At 38.9% G+C, this 23,614-nt stretch overlaps 1 non-coding gene and 3 pseudogenes across 1 annotated transcript; all 4 read right to left on the minus strand.

The window, feature by feature from the left end:
* Positions 1 to 4,972: 4,972 nt before the first annotated feature.
* On the minus strand, positions 4,973 to 5,185 carry LOC135054056 (small nucleolar RNA U3). Its single transcript, XR_010243328.1, has one exon. It is a non-coding gene; the product is annotated as a small nucleolar RNA U3 (small nucleolar RNA).
* A 315-nt stretch (positions 5,186 to 5,500) lies between these two features.
* On the minus strand, positions 5,501 to 5,702 carry LOC135054075 (small nucleolar RNA U3; annotated as a pseudogene).
* A 10,626-nt stretch (positions 5,703 to 16,328) lies between these two features.
* LOC135054076 (small nucleolar RNA U3) lies at positions 16,329 to 16,532 on the minus strand (annotated as a pseudogene).
* Positions 16,533 to 22,239: 5,707 nt separating this feature from the next.
* LOC135052294 (5S ribosomal RNA) lies at positions 22,240 to 22,358 on the minus strand (annotated as a pseudogene).
* Positions 22,359 to 23,614: the final 1,256 nt, after the last annotated feature.

The following is a 23,614-nucleotide window of genomic DNA, read 5'->3' on the forward strand; positions in this document are numbered from 1 at the left end:
GGGATAGAGAAGCTGGAATATGAGGAAAGGCTTGCAAGGCTAGGCACGTTTACATTTGAAAAGAGGAGATTATGAGGGGACATGATTAACATATACAAATATATACAGTAAGAGGACAAAACACGGAGCTTGTGGAGGATCTGGTTTCTATAAGATCAACACAGGACACATGGACATCTGCTCAGGTTGGAGGAGAGAAGATTTCATACACTGAGGCCAAAAAGGGTTCTTCACAGTAAGGACAATACATGTTTGGAATTCCCTGCCTGAGAGAGTAGTAAAGATGGACTCGGTCAATACTTTTAAGAATGGGCTAGATACATTTCTTCTGTACTTACTACACTGGGGCTCCTCCTCCTCCTCTGTCTCCATGTAAACGATATCTGTGTTGAATATAAAAAAATATACATTATAAACCAAAAAGTCAAATTTTACATTGTCATTTACAGTACTACTGTACTACAGTATTGTACAGTACTTTACAGTTGTACAGTGCTACATGGAGTAGAGTACAGGAGGCAGAGAGACATTCATAATAGGAGCAGAATGGCTGTCCATTGGTAGGAGATGAACTGTAAAGTACTGTACATGTACTTAAAATACCGGCTGTCGGGATCCCAGCATTCAGAATGCCACTGTCGGTCACGCGAACCCAACCCATTGGTAGAACACAATGTACAGTATAGTACTGTAGATTACAGTACTTACCAAGGTGGGCAAAAGGCTCCTCCTTCACCTCTGTATCGATAACCAGGTGGTCACTGTGTAAAAGATAACAAGTATTGTAAAATAAAGAAATGACACTAATACTATAGGAAAATAGTGTGCTTGTAATAATAATAATGATTACCACTGCCGGAGCTTTCTTCCTCCTGACCAGCATGCTCCTGGGGGGTGGGGCACGAGGTACTGTGGAAAAATAACACTGTAATGTAAGCTACAGTACAATAAAATACAGTACAGTAAATAATGAAAAACAATAAAACATAAAATATCATATGATATCGCCAGCATTCATGATGCCGGCGATCAGTACCCCGACGAAGGCATCCTGAATGCAAAAATACCAAATACAAAAATCCCTACAGGGGTTTGTTAAGTAATGTATTGAGTACCCTCCTCACCTCTAACCCAAAATCTCCCCTCCTGCAGCCTAAACCTAAACATCCCCCATGGTGCTTAACCCTAAGTGTCTCCTGCTGGTTCCTAACCCTAACTTTCCCTTCCCTGGCTGTATACTCACTTCATCCAGCATCCTTACAATCATGATGCTGTCTATTGGGATCATGGAACCGGTCTCCCACCCAATTAGAGCCATCGTCACTGCCATTTTCAGGGTCATGTGGATTCCGGCACCGGGATCTTGACTGCCGGGATCCCAAGTCATAAAAGTCGCATCAGAATTCTCTTTACACAGTACCACTGGGAAGAGAGTCAAAAATCAGAGAGTAGTGTGCTTACCGGCTGAGCTGGGGCCTGGCGCTTCCTCCTCCTCTACTTCCCGGGCCTGGGGTGGCTGCGGGCGGGCAGGTGGTGGCAGTAATGTGACAAAAATAACAGTACTGTAAGTGAAGATGTCAATTTGTAACATGTACTGTACAGTATCCAGGACACATGTACAGTAGTATAGCAATGACAGTCACACTAGAATTCTCATTACACAATACCACTGGGTAGCGAGGCAGAAATTGGAGAGTAGTGTGCTTACCAGCTGAGCTGGAGCCTGGTTCCTCCTCCGCTGACTGGGGTGGCTGGTGGTGGGCTGGTGGCAGTGCTACTGTGAAAAAAAATTGCAGTACCGCTGTAGTGTATGAATTATACAGTATAAAATATACAGTATGTACAGTATAGTACCGTAAATATTTGCACAGCTGAATTTGTTGTGCTACAGTAAATACAGTACAGTAAGAGACAGTTAATAAATAAATATAGACAATATACAGTGCAGTACATACAGTACTGTATACAGTATATCTTATTTATTTTTTCTACAGTATATACTATACATACAGTATGTACAGTACAGTATGCAGGACAGTATCTCTCCTTCTACCCCACACAGCCCACAAGCTGTTTCATGCATTGCCAGCCCTCCCACACTGTCCCGAAGCCCTGTATCCCCCTCACAAATCCACTCTTACTCCAGTGAGAAACTCACCTCCCCTTGCACTCAGTGTCAGACTGGGGCATGAAGGGCCTACCAGGGGAATGCAGTGGTAGGGGCCCATGCATAGTGTCATCAGCCACCACATTGGTTTATGTAACCATTAGAGACTGCATGGGCTGGGGCCCTATATATATATATATATATATATATATATACAGTCTATATTGCTAGTATATGCGGGATAATGTAGAAGATTAATAACAGCAATGCATGATAGAAAATACACCATAGCCTGGTGAATTATAATGGAACATATGCATAATGTATAATTCAAGTGCACAGTCTGGAACCTCTTCCCTAGGGGAGGGTGGGGCCCACTGGGGGGATTCCCCTGTGGGTCAGTCCATCCCTGCTTGCACTCCCCAGTATCCAGACCTGAACATGGCACAGCAGAAGTGGCCGGTGCAGGCCACAAGAATCCTGCCCAGCGCAGCTGCTGCCATGTCCCGTAACTGCCTGTAACAGAGCTGGACCCAAAAGAGCGGGCACATGCCCCTGTCATTGGACCTGACCACTTTGAAATAGACTCATACAGTAGTAACATACTGTACTGTTTCTAATAAACGTAATGGTCCACCAAAGGTGCCCAATCCCGAGATCGGGATCTGTGGGATCCTGACCTAAAATTGTACAGGATTCAATCCCGGGATTTGCCAGCAACCTAATTTTTTATATGCCGGCCAGCATTGAGCGTCCTCAGGAGGCAGAGACGCTGCCCGGCTACCCATGATCACCTCCCCTGGCTCCAGATGGGCACACTGTGCAGCCACCCACCGGACCTCACCACTGCCCTGCACTTCCCGGCCCCCAGATTTCACAGGAAGTGTCACACCCTCCCTCCCATCCTGATTGCGGTGAGCTATCTGAGCTGGTCACTGCATGGGGGTGGGACACATGGAAAATACTGTAAAAATCACAATGTACAGTACTATACTGTACTTTACAATACTTACAAGCTTGGTGGTGCCTTTTCAGCCTTCTCTGGCATCGTTCTGCCAGCCCTGTAAATAAATATATACAGTATACAGTATAATGGTAGCATACTGTACAGCCAATGAAATTCAACATAGACAGCATCTTTATGACTTCACAATCAATGGAATTGTTCATTCTAGACCCTGCACCTAATCACTCAGGAAGGCATAGTGTACTGTACTGTCATAAAAACTTAAGGGGCAAATATTTAAATGTGACATACACTTACAGTATCACTATAGTACAGTAGTACACTCATTACATTAGGTCCAGGGTATTAGACAGAACTACCTTAAAAGACATTGTGACACTTTAGCATTGCCCTTATAAACATTATAACACACATCAACATATGGCCCTCCCACCCTTAACCATCTCAGTACTGTACATTACAGTATAAATTGATCTCATCACAGATGATGCAGGACTCACCTGAATCCATCTTATTTGCATTACATTACAGTAGTGCAGTTTATTCACGTCACAATACTGCCCTTGATTCATGTTGTGTCAGACAGTAGAGCACCTTATTCACATTACTGTACATCACAGTAATGCAGTAGAATATCCACATTACATCACAAAGTAGAAATCTGCCACAGTAATAAAACATTATGCAAGAGTAATGCACCTTATAACACATTAGGCCACAGTAATGTCCCTTAGAGTAAATTCTGCCACAGTAACATCCCTTAGAATAAATTCTGCCACAGTAATGCCCTTATAATACTATCTGAAACACAAATCTCCCTTACAATACAATCTGCCACAGTAATGCCCTTAGAATACTATCTAAAACACAAATCTCCCTTACAATACAATCTGCCACAGTAAGACACTTAAAATACTATCTGAAACACAAATTTCCCTTAGAATATAATCTGCCTCAGTAATGTCCTTAGAATACAATCTGCCACAGTAATGCCCTTAGAATACAATCTGCCACAGTAATACACTTAGAATACAATCTGCCACAGTAATGCCCTTAGAATACTACAGTATCTGAAACACAAATGTCCCTTAGAACACAATCTGCAACATGAATGCCACTTAGAACACAGTGACCTCACCATACAGCACCTGACTGTCATTTACTGTACAGTACATTAAGGCAAACAGTAATGTGTTAAAGCAATACTGTAGTTCATTGACATTATAGAAACTGTACTGGTCCAAGTACATACTAAATACCAGGTTCTGCAGAAATTATTCATTCTCTGTTCTGCAGAAATTATTCATTCACCCCAAAAAATTAACCAATAAATCAATAAATTATAATAGTGTATACAGACGCAAGCGATCGTGTAAAACAAAGGTTCTTTTTACATTATGGTTCTGTGAATTTATATGTAATTCCAGTAGAATGAGCGATTGATATAAATATTGTATACAGATGCAAATCATGTTAGAGCCACAGCTGTAGAATATTTTACAAACTATGTTCCATTGACATTAGGGATATACTGTATTGTACAGTATGAGCATCCAAGTCCCGAAGCCCCGCCATAATCACAAACCAATGGGAGGGGATCACTGCTTACATGTACTCATGAGCTTATAGACATGTCATGAGGTTTCATAGCCAAGTGGTAAAGTTTACAGCTTCCCATGCTTACAGTCCCAGGTTCGATTCACAAAGTGCGAGTGCAAGCTTACTTTTTCTGACACTTTATACATTTTTGTTATGTCATAAAAAAACATTCCAATTCAAGAATGATAAGAAATCAATGCTCATTCTTTCTAATGATTTAAACTGCATTAAACTTTGGTACAAACTTAGTTTAAAAGAACACATGAGATATCCATAATTGATTTTAAAGTGTGTAGTCAGCCACTCTGAATGAACTCTTTTCTACCACTTCTTTTTAAAGAAGTAGCACAGTCATCAAAAGCTAACAACATCTGCATGAAACAGAGTTGCTTACTGCCATCATGCTAAGTATCAAATCCTTAAACACATCATGGTGGTTTGTGAGTTTGGGCACATTCAAGTACATTTCTCCCATCACTGAAAATAGAAATGATCCTTGAGAGTATAGATGCTTAACTCTATTTTGTTGATGATTGATGGAATAGATGCTTAGCTCTGTTTTGTTGATGGTTTAGCTAGACCATATGAATTCCTCTTTTAAGTCATGGTGACAATTTTGGACCCATTCATGAAACTTGATATAGAAGCTGTCAACCAATCTTCAGTTGTATAACCCTCTTTACAAATTTTTAGACTACAATATATACACTATCATGTATTGAATGATTTTCTGTGACAGTAGAGACATTTTAAGATAGTATTAGGTAACCTATTATTATTTTCACATATATAAACTTGTTTAGGCCAAAATATAAAGTTTGTACTTAGCCACTCTGAATAAGTTCTCCTTCCTACCACTTCTTTTTAAAGAAGTAGCACAGACATTGAAAGCATGAAACAGAGTTGTTAACTGACTTCATGCTAAGAACAAAACCCTTAAACTCATCATGGTGGTTGGCGAGTTTGGACACTTTCAAACACATTTTTCCCATCATTGTCTATAAAAATTATCCCAGAAAATATAGTCTTAACTACATTTTGTTGATGGTTTAGCTAGACCATATGAAATCCTCTTTTAAGTCATGGTGCCATTTTTGGACACATTCATGAAACTTCATATAGAAGTTGTCAACCAATTTTCAGTTGTATAACCTCCAAACTTCAGACTACAATACATACATTATCATGTATTAAATGAATTTCTGTGAAAGTAGAGATATTTTAAGATAGTTTTAGGTAACCTATTATCATTTTTTATATAAAAATTTGTTTGGACCATAGTATTAAATAGAATACTTAACAATGAAAATAATGCACTAATATTATTGTTAACGTAATAATTTCCTATACTGCTTTAGAAAAATAACTAGTGGCTTGCATAAGTGCTTTGCTAAAAAAACAATTATAAAACAAATTCACTACAAACAAGTTATTGTTTTAGAAAAACACATCAGTTTAAATTTTGTAAGTCCTAAAAATTTTGAGCAACTTAAGGAAAGTTAAAATTAGAAGGTAAAATATTGATTTTAGACATTGCTTTTATTGTTTCATCATAGAAAACATTCTGATTCAGGAATGTTAAGAAATCATTGCACATTCGATGTAGTATATTTAACTGCATTAACCTTAGTTCAAATTTGATTTTAAATAACACATAAGGTATCCATAATTGAAATTAAATAATGCAGCTCTGAAAAAGCTCCCTTCTACCACTTATTTTATTTTAAAGAAGTAGTTCAATCATCAAAATCAAACACCTGTGTAAAACACAGTAACCAACTGCCTTTATACTAAGAAGAAGCTGGTTTCTAGAAAAGAAGACAGATATCCACCTTAGCCTTTGCAAATATATTTGCTTCTGTGTACACATATGCAGCCTATATGCATTAATGATTAATATTAAGTGCTATGGTAACCCTATGGCTATACAGACTGGACATGGAAATAGCCACGCATGATCCATGTTTCTCTAAGTACGTGATTGAAGCTGACTGCATAAACATGCCCTGAAAATGCGCATTACATGCATGCATTTTTTTATGCCATTCCCTGTTACCACTTCCACACTATCATTTATTGTCATTTATGCTGACAAAGTTATATATCACGTATTTTCATACATTTCTATGTACCTATTGTTTGTAGAAATTGTATAGATTTGTTGGAATGTTACTATCTGCACCTTATCATGGACAGTATAAAAGTCTAGAAATTAGAAGTTGATATGGTAAGCCTATTAAATATTGAAGATTGCTGTTCTGTGTGTACCTAAGCAGGTGGCTGATATAAAGGTAAAGGTGCACAACTGAGACAATACTATGGAGCTAAGAGGGATTGCATTGGCAGATAGGGCAGCAAAAGCGGCCACTCCCAGTTAACATGTTAACAGTATCAGTAGAACTATTCAATACCCGTGCTTCGCTACAGAATTTCAAATATAATCACAAAGAGATGTAGAGTGCTGGTATTTAAGCAAATTTATTACTGCTTTACTGCTTTTAAAATAGGCTCACTTGTGGTAGGATGTTGTTGAGATCTGGTAGCATCAAAGTGCCCCGCCATTAAACTATCCGAGAACACGCCAAAACAATAAACAAATTTTATTGTACAGGAATCTGTAGTCTCTGTGTCTAATTGTCTGGACAATTGGATATACCTAAAGCTAACTGATTAGATTTACAACAGGACAAGCTCCAATACAAATAGATGGTAGAGTTCCACTATGGCACTTTCATTTATCAACATGTAGTCTCAAGTCCAGTATAATCAATAGCTATGCTTCAGGTGTATTTGCATAGAGAGGATTTCACTTCCTTTAGTATCCAGCCTGAGGGATAAATGCCTCTCCATCTACCTCAATCGCAAACCAATTGAGGAGGCAGAGACATAAAGAGAAGACAAAAAATAATAGTGCAGAGACCCTTTAAAATAGGAAAAATTTCTAATTAAAACACAGTGCACTCACATAAATAACAGGCATATAATAATTAGACCTGTCCTTGGTTCCCTGGAACTCAAACTCCCACATCAGCCATCTGAGAAAGTTGGAAACAGTGGAGAATGAAAGTTGAAATTCTAGATTTTCACCCATCAGCTGTGGAGTGAGCAGTAGATATCAACAAGGTCCCGGTCACAAGGTCACACAATGAGATAACTGCTTCACACGCTTCGGAAAGAGTCCTTTTTCAAAAGCGGATGTGGCTATCATATCCATAGTGCCGTCCACCAATCCAAATTAATGAAAGAAGCTGTTTAAAATTAATACAATTAAGCTCTGTATTCTGGAACGCCAATAGAAACCACTATTTTCTGTCCTGCGTTTCAAGCACTGGAAGTTCCGCTTTGCCATGAACACCAAGTTCGCCCCTAGCTACGCCAATCTGTTTATGTCCTATTGGGAGGATAAGACTGTTTGGCATGGTGAAACAGTGGGGGTGGGCCTGATGCCATGGCATAGATTTATCGTCAATATTTTGTTTTTTTGGAGGGGGAGTGAGGCTAGCTTAGAAGTCTTTTGTAGTTACCTTAATAACAATGATTGAGATATATGTTTAATGTTTAATATTAGACATGAGGAAGTAAACTTCCTAGATTTGAATATTTATGTTAAGGGTAATAGTCTTGAAACAAAGATATATAAGAAGCAAACTGACTATAACTCTTTTATTGAAGCTAAGAGCCAACATCATGCTAACTGGCTGAATGGAATTCCGTTCAGCCAGTTTGTTAGAGTAAAACAAAATTGCTCAGAACAGCATGTGTATCAAGAACAGAACAATGAAATGTCAGTGTTTTGTACAAAAAGGCTATAAAAAGTCTCTTCTGTCTTCAGCAAAAGAGAAAGTTAACTTACAAGAAAGAGATGAATTTTTGAAGGATAAGGCCAAACAGGAACCAAATAATAACTTGGAATGGGCATTTATAGCTGGCTATAGCTCCCTTCATAGACAAATTGATGGTATTATTAAAAGAAATTGGAAATTATTAGAACAAGATACTATTTTAAAAAGTAAAATTCCTCCCAAACCATCATTTATCTACAGGAAATCAAAATCACTGAAAGAAAAATAAGTTAAAAGTACCCTGGGAGAAAAAAAGAGGAAAAGTGAACATATAAGATGGTTCCATCGATGCGGATCCTGTCTTGTATGTAGGACCGTTAAAACCAGGATGTCGTTATATAAGGACTTCATGGTTAACGGATTAACATACAAAACAAACCAATTCATTACCTGTTCCTCTACAAATATTATTTATGTTATGGAATGTAATTGTGGTCTTTTATGTGTTGGAAAGATAACGAGCATATACTGTATACAGTATTAGGAAGGGACTTGAAATGCACATGCTTTTGAATCACTTTAAACATTTCCATCACTGTAGAGAATGTGAGATTAAAATCTTCTGGGGGATTGAACAAGTTATTGGAAACTGGAAACATAAAAATAATGAAGTTAGATTACCCCAGACAGAAATGCGCTGGATTCATAAATTAAAATCATTAGTACTTGCAGGTTTAAATGGCGAGTTTGAGTTGAAATGGTTTTTAAATTTAAATTTGTATGGCATATATATGTTTTATATATCTTTGTATTGCTCATAAAAAAAATTATTTTTATACCCATATGCCTGCCTTAATTATGAAAATATGGAATTCTATCCATATGTAGCTTTTGTATAAAGCTTATGTTGATTATATATGAATTATACTTGAAGAAACAACGCCACTGGCACTTTCCATTGAACTTCAAGGTGCACAGCAATCTGGAACACACCATGGAACGCAAGACGGAACCTTCAATGTTTTAAACGCAGGACAGGAAATAGCGGTGGCGATTGGAGTTCCGGAATACAGAGCTTAAATGTATTAATTTTATACAGCTTCTTCCTTTAATTTGGATTGGTGGAAAGCACTATGGATATAAAAGGGACCAATGTACTGATAACCACATATAAGAAAATGAAAAACTTGTGCTTCAAACAACAGTGTGACAACAAATGCTGAGGTGGTCACCAACACCTTAAAATACACCTTGAAAAAGGCTCCAAGAGATTAGAAATCAAACCAGACAGACCTACCAGCTCTTTTGTGGGGAGAATCAGGAGGTGCTATTCTCAACAGTAATCCAGTACCTTTAAACCCCACAAAATCTGGTACACATGCTGTATTTTCTCATTGGTGGATTTGGATTTGATCTACATGCTGTAGAATTTTATGTTTGCATGACTTAAGCATACTTCTCTATTAAATCTTCTCTTTCCTTTTACTTTGATGAGTGTAGACCAAAAAGCATGAATAAGGTCATACTACTATAAGGAAAAGGATATTTGTGTGTTGAGAATTTATGGAAAAAGAACATTGACTATAAGATTTCCTAGATACCACCGTGTCTCTTTAACTTGACCAAGACTGAAATTGAACTTTACTCGATTATATTGACTATCCCAGGGATGTGTACAGTCGCAGGTATCTGACTTTGTTTTGCAATGTACTGATAGCCCCATTCGCTTTTGTAAAAGGACTCTTTACGAAACACGTTAAGTTGTGTGACCTTGTGACCGGGACCTTGGTGATATCATCTGCTCACTCCACAGCTGACAGGTTGAAAAGCCAGAATTTCAACTATCATTCTCTGCTGACTGTTACCAACTTTCTCAGATGGCTGATGTGGGAGTTTGTGCTCCAGGGAACTGAGGACCGGTCTAATTATTATATGCCTGTTATTTATGTATTTATGTGAGTGCACTGTTTTAATTAAAACTTTTCCCTATTTTAAAGGGTCTCTGCACTATTTTTTGTCTACTGTTTATGCCTCTGCCTCCTCAATTGGTTTGTGATTGAGGTAGATGGAGAGACATGTATCCCTACGGCTGGATACTAAAGGAAGGGAAATCCAATCTATGCAAATACAACTGAAGCATAGCTATTGATTATACTGGACTTGGGACTACAAGTTAATATATGAAAGCGCCATAGTGGAACTCTACCATCTATTATGTATTGCATCAATCCTTTTGGGAAATAAGGTGAATTTTCCCCTGTATTTTTTCACTGACTGCACTTGTATATTTTATTGCGCACAATCAGCACACTTTTTGTACCTTGTAATAGGACAAGCTCCACTTGCCACTGGCAATCTTTGTCAGGCCACACCTAGTTGATGCTAACATAAGGCTGGCACTGGGGAGATTAATATACCTCCTTCTCTGTCCCATCCCGCCTCTGATGCTGCCCTGCTTAGTGCTGTAAATGATGGGACGACAGGCCAAGCTCAGCCCGCTGTATGATAAATATGTAAGGTTTTCAGGGATAGGCTGACTCTATTCCAAAGGGCCCTAGGTCTCGTTGCTTTGCTTCTCACTCTCAAAAGAGCTCCTACTTTGAGGTAAAAAGGTAAAGATTTTCACACAACACTTAAGGTCAATGGAAGAGCTGTTGGTACCCTTTACACAGCAGATAAGCAGTTGCTGACTATCAAGCTTTCCTTTAATGCATTTAAGAGTCAAACTATCTGTCTCCTTTCCTCCTATTGCTCTCTGAGAAGTTTGGCAATGAGTAGTTCAAGTGACAGGTTAACCTCTGATAATTGAGACACTATCCTCTCTTGACTGGAAATAGGTTGGTTAAGTACTTATATCTGAAATCTATAAATATTAAAGGCACATACCACTGACTTATCACAAAATCTCCTGAACCATAATTCTGCACTTCCTTGTCAGTGGCAGTTTTAGAGCAGTCCATTATTCAAATAAGGGAGCCACACTTAGCGATATTGGACAATGTTTAAGGGTGGCAGTTGATGTAACTCCCATAATTGAATTATGGACTGCTCTAAAACTGCCACTGGCAAGGAAGTCCAGGAACAGAGCATTGTGTCCTCCCCGATCCACGACTTGGTATTGCTGACACCATGCATTCTTTATAGCCCCAGCAGGCTGGATTGTCTTAATTCTCCTCTGTGAGGGTGGATTATCTCAAACATTTTAACCCCTTTGTGGGTGAAATTTTGAAAAATACGTTCTTAGTGGGTGCCTACGTCACAAAAGTAAGCTACTGTCCAAATTTCAAGTTCCTAATCCTTATGGTTCAGGAAATTTTGTGATCAGTCAGTGGTATTTGCCTTTTATATATATATAGATTTATGCAATACTGCTAATTCAGGAAGAGCTCAGTGTGTACGTGATTCTAAGCTCAGTGTGAAGAGCTCAGTGTGTACACTCTTCACAAAAGTTTATGCATGCTCTGAATATGATATGATAATCAATGAAGAATCTATATAAACCCCATCTATAACTAAAAGAGACAGAGGGACACATATAATAGAGTGAGAGTTTCAAAAAGTGAGAGATTTGGTAAGGTTTTGCAGTTTTTTATTAAAGTGGTAATCATTTACACAGCAAGATCAACCAGGTTTTGCAGTGTAAATGGATGCCACTTTAAAATAAACTGAAAAACCTTACCAAATCTCTCACTTTCTGAAACTCTCACTCTATTACATTTGGCCCAGAGTATTGCTAGGACACCACAATTGTGTGTGTGTGTGTGTGTGTGTGTGTGTGTGTGTGTGTGTGTGTGTGTGTGTGTGTGTGTGTGTGTTCACTTACTCTCCAGCTACAATAATCTTTTCTTTTACAGATACTCTGTTGCTTGACAACTTAACTTTGACAACTGCGAGCAGAACTGCAATGGCACCTTTACACATGTGCTATTGGATTGTGCTGTATGCTCATTGTCAGGATCCATCATATGAGCGGAACCCAGAATATTGTTTTCTTCAAATTGCATGTGGTATGATTGTATTGTCTGAGTGGTAAATGTTATTTATTGAACTGCATTCCATCCGGGAATCAACAGGTCTCCTCTGCTAGGTTGTAAATGGACTGTTGACATAACTCCAGGTGGGCTAAGAAGTAATCACTGACCCCAACAGTGCATCTGACCAGGCAACTATACTTCCTGAGGAGAGTCTATAAATCTGTTCACCTCAAAGAGTCATGTAATTTAGGTGTCCGTGTGTGCTAAATCCCCCCCCCCTTCTCTAGCACTTGCAAGAAAAGGTGGAGGGAGTGTACGATACCTTAAGTCCATTGTCCAGCAATGAGCGGGTTAAAACAAGAAAACGGGGGGGAGAAAGTAAGTGCAACTGAGGGTATAACTGTCTCTCTCCCTGAATATGTGTGTTCATTCTCATGGGGTGTAGCTGCAGCTAGAACTGCAACCAATAAACTAACCTGTGTAATCCCCCCACAGCAGGATCCTATATTTGTGTGTAAGTTTAGGCTTCTGAATTATTATCTCCTATTATTTTTGTTTGAAATTGCATCATACTCTGTGTGTATTCTTAAAATATTCCTAACAATCTTTGTAACACTTTTTGTAACTGAAGGTCTAAAGTATTCTTGGAATTAAAATTAAAATGCTAGATTATGGTTCTGTGCTTTTTAAGACTCAATGTCTCATTTTTCTAAGTATTGCAGTGTATTTGCAGGTAAGAGCAATAGTTTACAGTGTGCTTCAGTGTTAAAAGTGACTTTTGGGAAAATGACATATCCATGTGGTCCACTGTATGCATTGATAATGAAATTGCTCCCATTCTTATTGCACTCGATCATGACAATTTACAAGTGCCATAGGGTAATATGAACAAGAGGTTGGCATAGGAGTCTGATGCAAGTCATGCCATGCAAAACCCCCTCTTCCCTGGAAGAGAGCAGCCAGGGAGGGGTGGAGCCCTTCAGAGAGAGCCACAGTTGGATGCTGTAGAATCTCTGAGGAGGAGGGGAGGGCCTATCAATCTTTCCTTGAGGCTGAGGCAGGAAAGGAATATGTTACACTCTTCAATAATGTATAAAGGGAGAGAGATGCCGCAGAGCTACCAAAAATTGGGATTACTGAGGAACAGCAGACAAAGGCCTAGGCTGTTAGGAAAGAGCATGCTCTTTCCATCCCTCTACGTCCCAGAGCAGAGCCCATTAGGCTGGATACCAGGGGTACTGTGGAACTTGGCATGGTTAGTCCTGGGTCAGAATCTTCCCTTGATTATTTGGAGATCGCTGGTGTAAAAATAGGGAAAGAGGGGCCTGATTATAATGTCCGACCCTATGCTGAACATGTTATGTACCCAATATGTTCCTGTTGGGGGATGTAGAACTTCAGAGATATCAGACACCGCAAATGGTCAGATGTTCCCATGTGCTAAAGGGGTTAATGACCATGCATCAGGTACTGCTGTAAGGAGAATGTCTGTGTCAGAGTTTAAGCTTGCACAGGTAAAAGCCTGACTCACTGGCAACCCTGAATGATGACCACAAATTTAAAAATATGGTGTCTGATGGTACTCTCTCTCTGGATGTAGGTAACAGGGGAGTAGAGGTGTACAATGTTTATTTACAGAGGCTGTGTATGGAGGTGAGCAACCCGAGTCTTGTAGAGATGGGGAAGAGGAATAAAGGCCCTAGCTGTTACGCAGCTATAACTCATAAAATATCAGTAGTGATAGCAACCCAGGGAGCATGAAGGAGAGTGTTCCTATCACAAAACACATATTTTCCCTGACAGGTGGCACATTAACCATTGGCCACTATAGCGAGGAAGTAACTTATGTGCAGAGGTGACAGGTAGTTGATGCAATGTACCCCTATCAGGCACCTTTTACAAGGAAAACAGAGAAATGCCAGCTTGGCATGGGGGAGGTGAAATTTCCAGGGCTCCGTGTAGGAGTGGTGCCCTCCACCTAGTACCAGACAAAGTGGAGACACTGCATGGCCTACTCCTAGGACTAAAAATCAGGCCATGTATTTTTTAGGAACTGTAGGGTTTCTACCAAAAATGTGTACTGCCCTATGGCAAACTAGCCAATCCCTTGACAGATAAAGTATAACAAAATAGAAATTGCCGCAGGTGGTTAGCTGGACATAGGACTGTGAGAAGGCCTTTAGAGCTTTAAAGTCTGTATTAACCCAGTCCCCTGTGCTGCAGGCCCCAGTCTTTAAAAAGAGGTTCATGGTACAGACTGATGCATCTAACTACGGGTTAGGTGCTGTGCTCAGTCGGGTTGATGAGCAGGGGGAAGAATATCCTGTCTGTTTCTAAGTAAGAAATGACTCCCCCCCAGAGGAGTAGCTTATGACACTATTGAAATAAAGGGTTTGGCAATTTTATGGTTTAATAAAGTTTCAGGAAATAATGGGAAACTCTTAAGATGGAGTTTCACTTTGCAGCAGTACACATTTACCTTTCAGCACAGAAAGGGCGCAAAACACAGTAAAGTGGATGGACTCTTGCAGCAAGGTGAATAGGTGGCATGGAATTTCTGTGCGTTCATTCTCATGGGTTGTAGCTACGGCTAGAAGTGAACCGATAAACTAACCTGTTTAATACCCCACAGCAGGATACTAAATTTGTGTGTACATGCTAGTCATGGCTCTGTCTGTGCTTAGGCACACCTGCGTAGCTGCGCCTAGGACTCAACGTCTCCATCTCCAACTGGGTAGGTGCAACCATAACAAAGACGTGCCCCAATCACTTGAATGGAGAGCATCTCTATCCGGGGGCCCGGACAGAGACACTCTGAATGGGAGTGTCTCTGTGCACTCCTGGCGTGACTAGGCGGATGGATCGTCTAGTCACACTGGGAGTGCTCATTTGCAATATAGCCTCTATAGATAAGCGGCACCATCTATAAGTTTAGACTTCTGAGTTATTATCTCCTATTATTTTTGTTTGTAATTGTACCATACTCTGTGTGTATTCTTAAAATATTCATAATAATCTCTATAACACTTTTTTTAACTAAAGCTCTGAAGCTCTAAAGTTTCTAGTTAGGTGCTTCTTAAGACTCAAAAACTATTGTGGCCCAAGTTACCGATTTTTCAAAGTATAGCAGTGTGTTTGCAGTAAAGAGCAAAAGCTTATCATGCATTTCAGTGCTAAAAGGGACTTTTGCTGGTGGCGGTGAATGTGTTTGTATAATGCCATGTGTCCAAAGTGATCCCCACATCACAGGCTATGATTCTCAGATTGGTGTATCTGGAGAAGCAATCGGCAAGTTCGTGACACTCAGTCTTATGATAAGTTGCATGAACATTGCCATTGCAGCAAACAAGAATTCTGCACATTGTCAAAAACTTTTTAACTACTTGATTTTCTAAACAAATTTTATTACATGTATATAAATATCAAATGGATTTCTGTGCACACTAAGATTTTTATTACAGTACATATTTATCAAATGTTTGTACTTTTATTTGGCCTGAAATTATTATTGTATATGTAGAATATTTAGCAAAATAGTAATGCACTATTATTTTTATGGTTTTTAAACTTAAGCTTCACTAACATGCTTTGCGGTTTTGCAAAACAATTTATGCACAATAAAAAAAATATATTGTACTACAATAAGATTTTTTTTTTTGAAAATCACATATTTATATAACTCTTCATACCTCATAAAACTATAAGGTTCTGGGGTAAATAATCGTAGGAAATAAAATATTGTTTTTTAGGCATATTTTTTTCTTACTAGAAATCCTTCTAATTTCATAAGTTCACAAATCAAAACATGCCTTTTCCAAGTATATTTACCTGCATTAAAGTTCTGTTTTAGAGAACAATTAAAATACCCACAGAACAATTGATTTTAAAGAAAAGTGTTATCCACTCTGAATGATCTCTCTTCTACCACTTCTATTTAAAGTTGAGGCACCTCCATCAAAAGTAAACATCGGTATTAAACATAGCTGCCAACTACTGTCATCCTGAGAAGAGAGAGTCTAACTCATCATGGTGGTTGGCGAGTTTGCACACTTTTAAGAACATATATCCTATCATTTTCTATAGAAATGATCTCTGATATATAGGTATAGTCTTAATGTTGTTTTGATAATGATTTAGCCAGACCTTATGAATTACTTTTCTAACCACTCACCTGGCTTGATTGTACTGTTTGCAAAAATGTCAGACCGGGCTTTCCCTGACATGGTCACCAATGATGTGACCAGTAAGAAATGCCCATGATATCATCATATCACTCCTTGTTCATGCAGCTGATCACAACTGACATAATGTAGCCCCTCAGTCCTCCATCGAATACCTAGTGGCTGCAGAGAGGACCCTTGTTTCACCATATACATAAAGGGTAATAATAATAGTAAAATTAATATTCAATCTATTGGAAATCGAAGTTTATAATAAAAAAATCTATATGAATATTATTTCTGATTCCTTGTGTCTTTTTTATTATGGTGATTCTGTATCAATCAAGAATATTGATACTAGACTACCAGTTAGGGATATTTAAATATAAAATTGAGGTGGAGACAAAAGAGCCAAAGCACTAAGATTCAGATAGGAGTAATGTAGTAGTGTTAAGAAAATGCAATGATAACTATTTGTGACTGTTGTTCATTGAAATAAAAGCAAAAATTTAAATGCAAATATATTTGTATAAATAAAGAAGTCCAATTTCCCTTGTTTGGGTAGTATCCTGATTGCCACTTTCACATCAAAATGCTGTGTCGCACCAGGGAATTGGAAACAGATGCTTCCCCAGTACGACCCAATATTGGACCCTTTCAGACTGACTTCCCGACTCGGTAATATGCCGGGTCGGGTTCCCATCATGGGCGGGGACAGAGGCAGCATCGGGGTCGGGTGCGGAGGTGGCACTGGGAGATGACATCATCTCCACGCCACCTCTGTCCATACTGTGAACGGGACCCAGGAACCCTTTCACACTGCACCAGATCTGGTAATAACCCGGGAATAACTCTTCTCAATTCCCGGTTTAAATACCAGGTCAGGTAACCCAGGAATTCGGCAGTGACCCCTTTCACGCTGCACAATGATCCGCATTGAACCGGCAATATACCGAGTCGATACCAGGTTATTTGTGCGGTGTTAAAGGGGTATTAGTCATGTAGACTCCAATATATCAGATGGACAAGTATGTATGGAAAAAAGAAATGCAATCCCACATAGTATAATAATGTTTTGACAATTTATTCCACATACATTATATATTATAAAAGCAAGTGTATGTAAACATATAAAAGTGTATCCACAAGTATGATGAAAAATGGAGGCGCTACCAGATCAATATGTAACAGGAGCATGTAAGTGGTAAAGAGTACAAGGTTCTGGATACCTTGGTGCTCAGCTCACTTGCCGTGGATGAAAGGCAACACTGGAACCACTTCTACCATATGTCCAGCTGTCAATATTGCCAATGCATATTGAGCCAAATGCACTTTGTCATGGCAGTGTGACAGTGGAGTTGCAGGAAAGAGCTATATAGCATGGCAGTTAACTCCTTCCAGGTCATGGGTCAACAAAGTTAAAAACGTTTAAACTTAAAATAATATGAAAATGTTCAGCTGAGAAAATTATTTTTACTGGGTCAGTCTGAACCCAGAAGTATCAGTCCATATACAATGTCCTAAGTGTCCCAGGGTGTTGAATGTGTGCTGTAATCATCATATATTTAATAGGGTTGGTCCTCCCTTTCCAGGTTTACTGTACATTGGGGATTCCTGTGGTGAAAAAAGGTCTGTAAGCGCAACATTTGCCAGTGGACAATATGGAAATGACCATGGAGTGCACACTTGGAGTCCTAGAATGCACATGGAATGCATCTGCCCAGAAGTGACTTTCACTTCCGGTAATCGGATAGCTCCAATTTTATACAGCGGCATAGTGCTTCTTCTTGTTCTCCTTCACACCATTATGAAAAAGGAAAGGAAGAGATCCCACATGATCAGTGATATGTGAAGGATGTAACTGGGAACCCCAAAATAGAAGATATATAGAAAGAAGACCACAAAAATACTTTGGGGGTTATTCAGTAAGCATTGCAAATTGTGCTTTTTAGCAGAATTTGCAATCCTTTGAATCCAATGCTGGAGGCCGCTCATCGCATGGCAAGGCCGCCCAGCATGCAACCCACTGAAATAATGCTGAAATTGTGATTGCGCCGCAATTACAGTGTGATCACTGAAATTGTGGATGCCTCCTGCCGGCGCAACCTGGCTGCAATAGCAGGAGACCGACTGCCATTTTCTATTATGGAGCAATTGCATATGATGACACCCCCCATTAGTGCCACAATGCCCCCTTTAGTTAAGCACTGCCCCCCATGATGCTCCATTTCCACCTAGATAATAGAGGATTGTCACCCCACAAATGCCTCTGTCTGTCAATCAGGCAGAGGCATTTGCAATTACTGCGGGTCACCCGCATTAACTGTGAGCACATGCACAGGATGGGACCTGTGCATGCTTACGTGGGTCCTGTTGCTGATTTTGTGGTGCCATCACATACCCTATTGGAGACAACATTTTGGATGGAATGGGGAAGACCATAGACCTCTATACATCTCAAGACATCACTACCCACAATATAATAGAGAACATGTCAACTCCCCTTTTTTAGGAAGAAGCATGGAAAGATGGGGATAGCGGCAATAGCACCTACAAACAAGTCCAAGAGGGGGGGGGGAAAGGGGCAGCTGTAAAAAACCAAAGAGTAAGAAGAAAAAAGATAAAGAGAAAAAGAAAGAGACCACACAACCAATACTGATCCAGAAAGTAAACAAGGGAAAATCTTCAACCTTAGCAAATGGATACTCACAGAAGAAGAGGAAATATACTCTTAAAATATCTTAAATTTGCTTCCTCAACTAAGATTAACCAGTATGAAAGTTTTATAGATATTGAGAAGTAGTTAGAAAACTCACCATAAAAAAATCTTGAAATGAAAGAGAAAGAGGGGAACAATTGTGGTGAATCAGAACTCCAGTCTGAACCAAAGAAATGTAAAAGAAATCCAACTTTTAGCAGAAACATCTTAAGGTAAGTATGCTAGATTGCTTACAAAAAGCTATAACAGAAGACATAGAAGGACTGGGGAAAAAAAGCATAAGAAAAAGCTATTTATCCCGGAAAGAGAGAATGGCGATGAAGAATTTAAGTAAAGATGAAGAAATTGGAATTAAACCTTGTGATAAGGGCGATGGAGTCACCATTATAGATGTTCAGGATTACAAATATGAAATCTACCATCATCTGAAAGATGAAACAATTTATAGCAAATTTAAATCTGATCCCACATCCTGGATCAGAAATAACTGAACAAAATTACTCAATGTACATCTAGACAAAAAAGAGATTATGAAGACAGAAAATGACTTCCTGAGCATAAAAAAAAAACATGATCCCAATTATCTATACCCTCTCAAAGGTATAGAACAATACATCAAAACTGTCAGGGATACCAATTGTGGCAGGTGTGGGCATCCTGACCACCAATTTAACTGAATTTATTGATGCACACATTCAACCAATCGTAGTCAAGATGACATCATATCTAAAGGACACCACTGATGTGCTATCCAAAATTAACAGCATCCACTTGGAAATCAACATAACATTTGCCACAACAGATGTATCCGCCCTTTACACCAGCATTCCCCACCAAAAAGCATTGAGGCAGTCAAATGGTTATTAGATCAGAGTGACTATTCATAAGATAAGAAGGTTTAATTTTAGAAGGGACCAAGTTCATCCTCCACAATAACTTTTTATTTTGATGGACATTACTTTATACAAAGGACAAGAACAGCAATGGGTACCAATTTCACCCCAAGCTATTCAAATCTATTCATGGCATATTGGGAAAAGGACATAGCTTAGGGCAAGGACTTGGTGGCCTGGATGCGCTATATAGATGACATCATCTCTCTGTGGAGAGGATCCGAAGAAGATGTACAAGTATTCTGCAATAATTTTATCAAAAATATATCAATATATCACTAACTTTCTCTACAAGTCAAGAAAGCATAATTTTCCTAAACTTACAAATATATGTAGAAAATGACACTTAAGAGATTAAATGCAAACCTACTGATGCTAACAACTATATAACAACATCAAGTGAACACCACATTAAGTGAATCAATAGTGGACCAAGGAGCCAGTTTTAAAGACTGAGGATAAACTGCAGTAAAGGCAACAACAATGGGATAACGATTAATTAAAAAAGGTTATAACCCTGAAAAAATACAAAAACTGTGAAGGAAAAAAAATTGAATCCTTTATAGAAGACAACGTCTGAAGAAAAATAATAAAAAGAAAAGATGATGACAGCTACCAGTGGGCATTCATTATAGGCTACACTAGCCAACATAAAAGGTAATCAAGAAACAATGGCATTTACTAAACAATTACCTTGTCTTACAGGACTGCATTCCAAATGCACCACGCTTCATCTACAGATGTAGACATGCTCATTCAGAGTAGCTACATCGCAAAGTGCACTGCTGGCTTGGCTAGGCGATCTGGTGCCTAGCCACACCGAGGCAGCACACAAAGATGCTCCCATTCATGTGAATTGGGCAGGTGCGCTTCTATGAGAAAGTGCAGGTGCATGTTATTGAGAAATTTAGAAATAAATATTAAATTAAGTAAATTGTGTTTATACCTGTAAATCATGCTTAGGTTTAATTGTGTGTTGAGGGTCAAGATTTGCTTCTGTTTGTCCACATATTTTATTATTGGCAGCACCAGCACTGGTTTTGCCTATTGCATCCACAGCACCCTTGCAAGAGTCCAGAGGCACCCCAGGGTGCCAGAGCACACAATTTGAGAATCACTGGTCTAAAAACTTCAAGGATGTCCACAAGTGTTCAACGTCTATCATCACAAATTTTATGGCCAGACAACATTAAAAGCAATTAGCTAGACAGTAATGAAGAGAAAATATTGGCTAAAGCAGAAATGCAATGGATCCACAGATTAAAGACTATAACACCTGGTGGACTAAACCAGGACTTAGAACTTAAATGGTTAAAAAACAGACCTATTTTACAAATGTGCCATCTCTGTCATCATACCTTTACCAGTCTTGCTATCACTATGATCTTTAATCCCTACATAAATTGATATGGATTAAGTTCCCCCCTGCAAGTTAAAAGATGTTCTAAATATATAAAAAAAATAATTACTGAAACAGACATATGTACAGCTTGATCTAATATCTGTATGAATGTTTTCATTGTCTTTATATTTTAATTGTTTTTTTTTTATTATGCACACTGCTACTAATATAATTCAGCGCTTCAGTGTTAATATTGATAGAATTCCTACCTTCCCTTAGTTACAGGAAAACTTGGGAGAAGTGATCCCTGAAACAGGTATGGTCCTTTAAAGAAGAAAAAGGACAAAAAAGCAACTATATGCCTTTTCCAGGGCACACTTGAAAATTTTAAATGATGAATACATTAAAACATAACTTATTATTATATACTTAAAAAAGGGAAAAAGAGAGCAAGCGTCCACATTCAAGGAACATCAATGTTCACAAGTACTAGTGTACTATAATCTAGGCGAAATGAGCGAAAATAAGTGGTCCCTCATTCAATAATATTATATATTATACTTATATCCTCTATAATTGGAGTTTTAATGGAATGAGGTCACTCCCTCAGGTCTAGTATTGTCAATAGATGCCAGGAACCTGCAATCAAGTTCCTGCCGTGGGTCCCAGAATTGTATTAAATATTGGAGAATACAATACCTACGGTACCTAGTATTCCCTGGCAGTTTCCTATCCAGGTACTGACAAGGCCCTGCAGTGCTTGGCTTCCAAGATCAGACGAGTTTGGTCATACTCAGTGCGGTCTGACCGTAGGTAAGTTTATCTCCTAGGCGCACCGTTTTCCGATTGTATTGGGACCCAGGATATGAATCACAGAAAAAATACATATAGGGTTTTGAGTAGTCAAAAGTCAGACTGCCAGAATGATAGCCGTAAAATATCATTTACCATTGCATTTACTGAAGGTTGCGTATTTCCCTCATAGATGGGTGTATCAAATCTACACATGCAGTAATATTAAGTTGATGCTGAAAATACATTCATAACATAATTGTGGCAAACAGCAGGTACCACTGGAAATGATTTTTTAAAACACTTTGACATAAAGCAATAGCCTGGGCAGAAAAAGGGCCAGTGATAGTCACAATTATTTGAAAGTAAAGCAATATTTTACAATCCTATATAGTTCAAGTACTGAGAATCCCTCTGCTGATCATGCAATTATGACAGAAATACCACAGGCAATGTATGCCACAGGAGACAATTTTTTTAATTGAAGTCATGGTGTAAGCAAAAAAAAGGAGAGGGGAGAGAGGAGGGCTATTTAAGAGCCACAGATATTTGAGAGTAAAGCATTATATCAGTATCAGATAATAAAATTCAGTATATTACCCAGTATAGTAAATTCTGAGATTAATTGCTACATAAGTGCATCTGTCCCTTGCATACAGATTTCTCTTTTATCCACCCTTGCATTATAATCATATATTGATAGCAGTTTTAACCATGCAGAACGATAAATAGTATAAATGCATCAATATTAGAAGCCTCCACCACATCCCTAATAGCTGGGAATTATGTGCGGAATGCTGTGACTGAAAAGGGGGAAAATTGAGGCTGGGTGAGGGAACCCGTTTTCCGGCCTGAGGCCGGTGGTGTCTTACCCAACCTAACGAGGTTATCTGTGAGCCGGGGGACAAGCCTGGAACCGAGGAGTGAGGCGCCGGCGGCCGCGGTCCTTATGACCGGAAGTTCGGGCACTGTAACCGGAAGTGACGCGCGTTTCGCTCTGAAAGCTTGGTCACATGATCGCCTGCTCTCCGAGCTCCCCACTGCCTTACTATAAGAAAATGCGCAGCCAATAATTGATAACGTTGGTGTCAATGACCCTCCCAGTATGACCTCCGTGTGAATTAACAAAAGAATGTAACGGAGCTGGAGCTGTTTGATGAAAGGGATTATCAAGACATTATTGATTTATTTATTAATAGACAATTGATGTTGTTTCTAGTTTGGAGAACAAAGGAGCTGAAAATATATAATATAATGCGCAGAGGAGAAGTATATTATG

This window comes from Pseudophryne corroboree, chromosome 2 (assembly GCF_028390025.1).
Source record: "Pseudophryne corroboree isolate aPseCor3 chromosome 2, aPseCor3.hap2, whole genome shotgun sequence".
Lineage (NCBI taxonomy): Eukaryota > Metazoa > Chordata > Amphibia > Anura > Myobatrachidae > Pseudophryne > Pseudophryne corroboree.